This window comes from Psammomys obesus, unplaced genomic scaffold, assembly GCF_907164565.1.
Source record: "Psammomys obesus unplaced genomic scaffold, mPsaObe1.curated_primary_1811, whole genome shotgun sequence".
NCBI classification, from domain to species: domain Eukaryota; kingdom Metazoa; phylum Chordata; class Mammalia; order Rodentia; family Muridae; genus Psammomys; species Psammomys obesus.
In genome coordinates, this window is record NW_026596039.1 from 15256271 (window position 1) to 15262334 (window position 6064).

Consider the following 6064-nt stretch of genomic DNA (forward strand, 5'->3'; position numbering starts at 1 on the left):
AAACTTTCTGCTTTGACTGAAACACCTTGGCTCAGATTTGATATGTTATGAAATAGTGTTTTTACTGTCATACAAAGTTCTCTGGCCGTGTGGAAACACCATGTTTCATTATGGAAACAGTATTTTTACTCCTCGGTTTATCTGTATCAAACTGATACCTAATGTAAACTTTTAGTCATATACAGTATATAAACAAAAAATGCATAGTCATACACTTTAAGGGATTTCCTCAAACTACACATCATCCAGATCAAGACTATCAGTACTCTAGAAAACCCTTATCCTTTCCGTGACCGCCTTCCCAGGGGGGAGTCATGACCATGGTTTCTAGAACCATGCCCTCAGCTTCTTGTATTAACTATAAGTTTATTAGTATGGGATATTCATTGTGAGTTTCTCATGTTTTATTCAGTCTTCCTCAATATTGTGTATAGTTTCATTGTGACTTAACACAGTGGACCTAGTTTTGCAAATGTTTTATATTCAAATTATATCCTCTTTGGGGCTGTTATGAAGAGAACTGTCATGAATATGCTTGTATATATTTGGGGAACTGCTACACTTTTTGGCTAGGTATACTCTTACACACCCAGTGATGTTCCTGGGTCCTGGTGTTGTCTGTTCTCAAACATGTTTCAAGTTGTCCCGAGTGATGCACTGATCCATAACTGCTCAACACTGTAAGATCTTCTGTTCTACGTTGTCACCAGTGCTCAGTATATGCATGTTAATCATTTTGAAGAGTGTGTTAGTATACTATTGGCTATTGTGACCGTCCATACCTTTTGCCTACCTTTATAATGAATTGTCTGCCTTTCTTTGAATAATTTTTAGTGTATTTCTGTAGTCTAGATACAAGTTCATTATTGGATAGATTGATCTCAGGTGTCAATTTTTTTAATTATTTATTTATTATGTATACAATGTTCTGCCTACATGTACACCTGCATGCCAGAAGAGGGCACCAGATCTCACTATAGATGGTTGTGAGCCACCATGTGGTTGCTGGGAATTGAACTCAGGACTTCTGCAGGAGCAGTCAGTGCTAACCCCAGATGTCAATTTTTATATTTCTTTTCAACAAAGTTTTTTGTTACTGCTATTTAATGTCATATTTTTAAGAGCTCCTCCATCTGGAAGTCATGTTCCATGTGGATATCCTGTTAACCTAGTACCGTTTATTAAAAGACTGTATTGCAAAAGCTGGGAGACCTCCAAAAACATGAGTTCCAGCAACTCAGGCAGGTTTCAGGCCCTGCCTCTGCCTCAACTGGGCTGCAATGTGCCTGCACAAGTCCATGTCACTGCTGCCCTCACCTGGCTATGCTAGTCAATCTCAGTCTTTTACAGCCAGTGGATACCCTGGGCCTTCTGTTTCTGTGGGCAAAACCAATTCCACTTGGCTAATACATGAGGCGCATACTTCCCAAAGTCAAACAGCTGGCTACACTGAGCTGAAAAAGAGCCTGCAACCATCTAGGTGTCCAGGAAGGGCATGCACTGGAATTGTTTCCAGGATGGGTGTAGAAGGCCAAGCACGCATACACTCAGAGTAAGATCTTTACTCTGTTTGGTGGGAACCTCATTACTAGAAAGGGTAATGACTTTCTCTTACTTGCCAGAGTGTTAGGGATCCCTTTGACAAAGTAGGGTGCATATAAATATATCCCTGTGAACTAAATCATACAATATTTTGATATCAGAAACTGGAACCAGGTTAAAGGTTTGTTCTGTTTTGTTGTTTTTTCCTTTTGGAGAAAGTACCTTTAAATGGCCAATTGGGTCTTTGATAATGGCACAGTTTAATTTGTTGAATTTAGAAGTGTGTTCAAGTCTGGGTAGACAATGCAAAGAGCATCTGGAACCAGAATGTGTGGTACAAACCTGTAATTCTATTAGTTGGGCTGTGAAGGTAGGAAGAATAGTAGTTGAACATCTTCCTCGGGTACATAGTAAATTTGAGGTCAGCCTGGGCTCCATGAAATTCTGTCTCCAAAACAATATCGGCTAATAGCATTTAAAAGTTGTTTTATATACTTAAGAGGATGCCATTTTCATGTAAATAATTCATAGCCTAGAGCAGTGGTTCTCAGCTTGTGGGTTGTGTATCATGTTTACAGTATAATTCATAACTAGCAAAATTACAGTTAGCCAGTAAGAACAAAATAATTTTGTTGTTGGGGTCACCACAACATGAGGAACTAGGGTATTAGGAAGTTTGAGAACCACTGGTCTAGAGGGATTTAAGTTTAATACAAGTCTATCTAGTATCCCTAAAAACAGCAAGGAGTGAGACAGGGAGGTGTCCTGAGTGGCCCCAGGTGAGGCTGCTGTTGTATGTCAGGGTTAAGTCTTAATTCATAAGCTTCGCTTTCACATTTTTTTTTCCTTTAAAAGAACACTGAATTATTTCTCTCCTTCCACCATGTGGGTTCTAGAGATCGAACTCAGGTCAGCAGATTTTCCAGTAAGCACACCTACATGCTGAGCCATCCTGGTGCCCCTGCTTGCATTTTTTTAAATGATTTAGAAGGGATTACAGTGTTCCCAGGACATGTAGCTGCAGATAACTCTAGTCCTATGAACCCTGCAATTGCTAGCCTTTGGGAGTAGGGCTCTGTTTACTTGCCATTCGAAGGGTTAGTGATAGTACAAGTTACTGTGAGCAAACAGCTGTGCGCTCTGGAGCAGGTTTCACCTGGGTGGATTAGAGACTCATTTACGTGGAGCCTGAGCATGCATTGCATACCCACATTAAGAATCTAGTCTCTTCTGCATTGGTTCTTCCTGGCAGAACTTTTTGAGACAGGTAGTAGGGAAGGTTCTTGATACATAGCAATGAAACAGGAGGTCATCTTGATCCTTATTGTAATGGGAAGTGCTGCCTGAGGGCTCTTTGATACCACTTTCCCTGTGTCTTGTCTCCACCACACACCTATTCGAGACCTTGGAGGTAAATCTAAGGCTTGCATTGCATGCCTGAGAGGGCAGGGCCGGCTGCCTGATCTCTAGCTACCCTTCAGAGGGGACAAAGCAGGAAATAGTTAAGAGCAGTAGTGAAGTCAGGCCTGTATTTGAGGAGAGTTGCCTCTAATGATTATTTGCATGTTAGCTGTTGGTGTTAGGTAAGTTAACTGTGGAGTGTCAAGAAAGAACCCTGTTTGAAACCTGTTTTATCCACCAGTTTGTTGGGCAAGGATGCCCAGGATGTTAGGTAAGGCTGGTCCCAAGCTTTGCAGTGTGACTTAACAAGAATAGAACTGAGGTAAGGCTATATCTGTTGTGTGTCTTCCTATGTCTCTGCCTTATTTCATTTTCATTCTTAATTTTGTATATCTGATTATGGGATTGTGCACATGTACAAAAAAGGGCATTGAATCCCATGGAGCTAGAATTACAGGCTGCTGGATGCCCCCCAGGATGGGTGCTAGAAACCGAGCTGAAGTTCTTTGGAAGAACATGCCTTGCTTAATTTCACCATTTTCATTTTTTGAGATAATGTAGATAATGTTCTTTTACTGAGCATAGGTTATTAATAACCTAGGTTGGTTGGTCAGCAAACTCCAGGATCCACCTGTTTGCCCATCCTTGGCCTAGGATTAGACTCATAACGCCACTTTGAGCTTTTCTGTGGATGCTGGAGGGCTGGGACTGTGTCCTCATGGTTATGGGGGCAGGCACTTTACTGAGGAAGTTCCTGAACTCCCAAATTTAGTTCTGATTTGCATTTCTGGTGGCCAAAGACAGTGAACACTTTCATGTTTACTGACCATTTCCACTTCCTAAGAACTGTTTGCTTGGTTGGGGCACCCCTTCCCCCATCATCTCTCTCTCTCTCTCTCCATCCAATAAACCATATGGGATTTAAGAAAAAAAATGCTCATCTGCACAAATTGATTGGATTATTTGGTGTGAGTTCCCCCTTTGGTTTTTAATTTTTATTCATATATTATGAATATATTCTGTCAGATGAATAGTGAATTTCATTCTATAGACTGTCTTTCCATTATATTTACTGTGCTGAGTTGTGAATTTTGTGCAATCCCATTTCTCAAGTTCTTGCTCAGCTTTCCTGGGCTGCTGGAATCCTAGTCAGTACTTGTCCTGTGCTTGTATTGGGAACTACTTCCTTTTGTTTTCCATAGCAGTTTCAAAGTTTCAGGTCATAAATTAATGTTCGATCCATTTTAAACTGATTTTTGTACAAGGTGAGTGGAGAGTCTACTCTTTTGTGGAGACATCCAGTTTCCCCATTACCATTTGATGAGGAGGCCTTTCTTCAACAGCTGCTGAGAATCAGTCAGGGCTCTGTTGGTTTATTTCTGGGTTCTGTATTCTGAAGTTCATTCTTGAATCCCTACCCACTTGGCATGTCATCTACTCTCGAGTGCCAATAAGCTCAGATAGCGTTACTGTTAGGTTTTGTTCAGAGAAGGAAAAGACACAGAGAAGAAAGGGCATGACTGTTCCTTGGTATGGTGGAGGAGAGACTTTATTATAGATACGTGGAATTGCATAGGAGAGTCACAGCTGGGAGAGTCCAGCGTGGACATGACAGGCATGAGCTGGGCCATGAGGGGAGGGGAGAGAGGAGAACCAGGTAAAGCATCCAGGAGGGCAGAGCTACAAAATAGCAGGGAACCAAAATATCTGGATTATATATAATCCAGAAGAGCCTCTGGGAAGGGCACCCCAGCTCCTGGGCTGGGGAGTTCAGGGTAGAGGTCAGGATATGCCAGCCATACCCCTGTAACAGGTAGGGACTGACGGATACTGGGAGGCCAAGTCTGCTTTGATATGTGAAGAAAGCAACTCTGACATTTGCCAGGGTTTGAGAGTTAACATTCATTATTATGAAGTTGAGTATATCAACATTCATATATGTATATACTTCCAACTCTTCTTCCTCTACAGTGCCCCCCCCCCCACGCACTGATTCTATTTATATAGTGCTGGGATTGAGCCCAGGGCTTTAGGTCTGCTAAGCCAACACTACCAACTGAGCCACAATCCCAGTCCTGTCTTCTTGATGGATTATTCCCTTCATTAATAGTGATATTCTTATCTGACAAGCTGTCTTGAAATCTAGCTTTTGTCATTCATGGATAAAGCTTTCTTTTAAAGCTTCCACTTGAGGCGTATGGTTTCCCATTCTGCCACTTTTAGTCTATGAGTCTTTACCAGTGAGGTATCTAAGACAAGACTTTTGGGTTTTTTTCAAGGCAGAATTTCTTTGTACAGTCATGGCTGTCCTGGAATTCACTCTGTAGACCAGTCTAGCTATATAGACTCAGCTTGGCCTGTCTTTGCCGCCCGAGAGCTGGGACTGAAGACATGTTCCACCACACCTACTAGATCTTTTTTAATATATTTTTTGAGATAATATTTTCAAATTTTTATGTTGAAGCCATTAAAAATTTGGGTTGAGGATATATCCCCTTTACAGTACTTTTATTGATTGCTTCCCTGGTTGAATACTATTTTTTTTTCTTCCATTATTCATTCTAGATCTCAGCTGGTTTATTGAGTTGGGCATGGTCTATTTCTGTCACTCCTGGTCTGGATTCCTCTCAGAATTTATTCTCTGTTGTGCTCTAATGTGTCTGCTTCCTTCTTGCTTTGTCTGTAGGGTTCCTTTAAGAATGCTAATTTAGTTGATATGAATTGCCAGAGTTTGTGCTCACTTGGAAGATTGAACCATTTTTCTTTTTCATTTGTATTCACATAACTTTATTAGAAACCAATTTTGATTGTCCAAAGATTAAAGTACAAAAACAAAACAAACCACCACAGTTTTCTATTCATTCTAATGGTAGAATAGGAAGTCTGCTGATGTTAAGTAGGTGACTTGGGGTCTTGAGAAGTCAAGGAGCTTTGTTGCTGCTGTTGTGATGCTGATTGGTGGCCTTCCTAAAGGAGCCCAGCTGTGACTTTTTCATTTCTTTGGTGTATTTAGACATAAAAATGCTGGATCTTCTACTCTTCTTTCATCAGGAAAGACATCCTTACATAGTATCTCCTGGGGGCTTCCTTTACTTGTAACAGCAGCTAGTGAGGTAGGGAG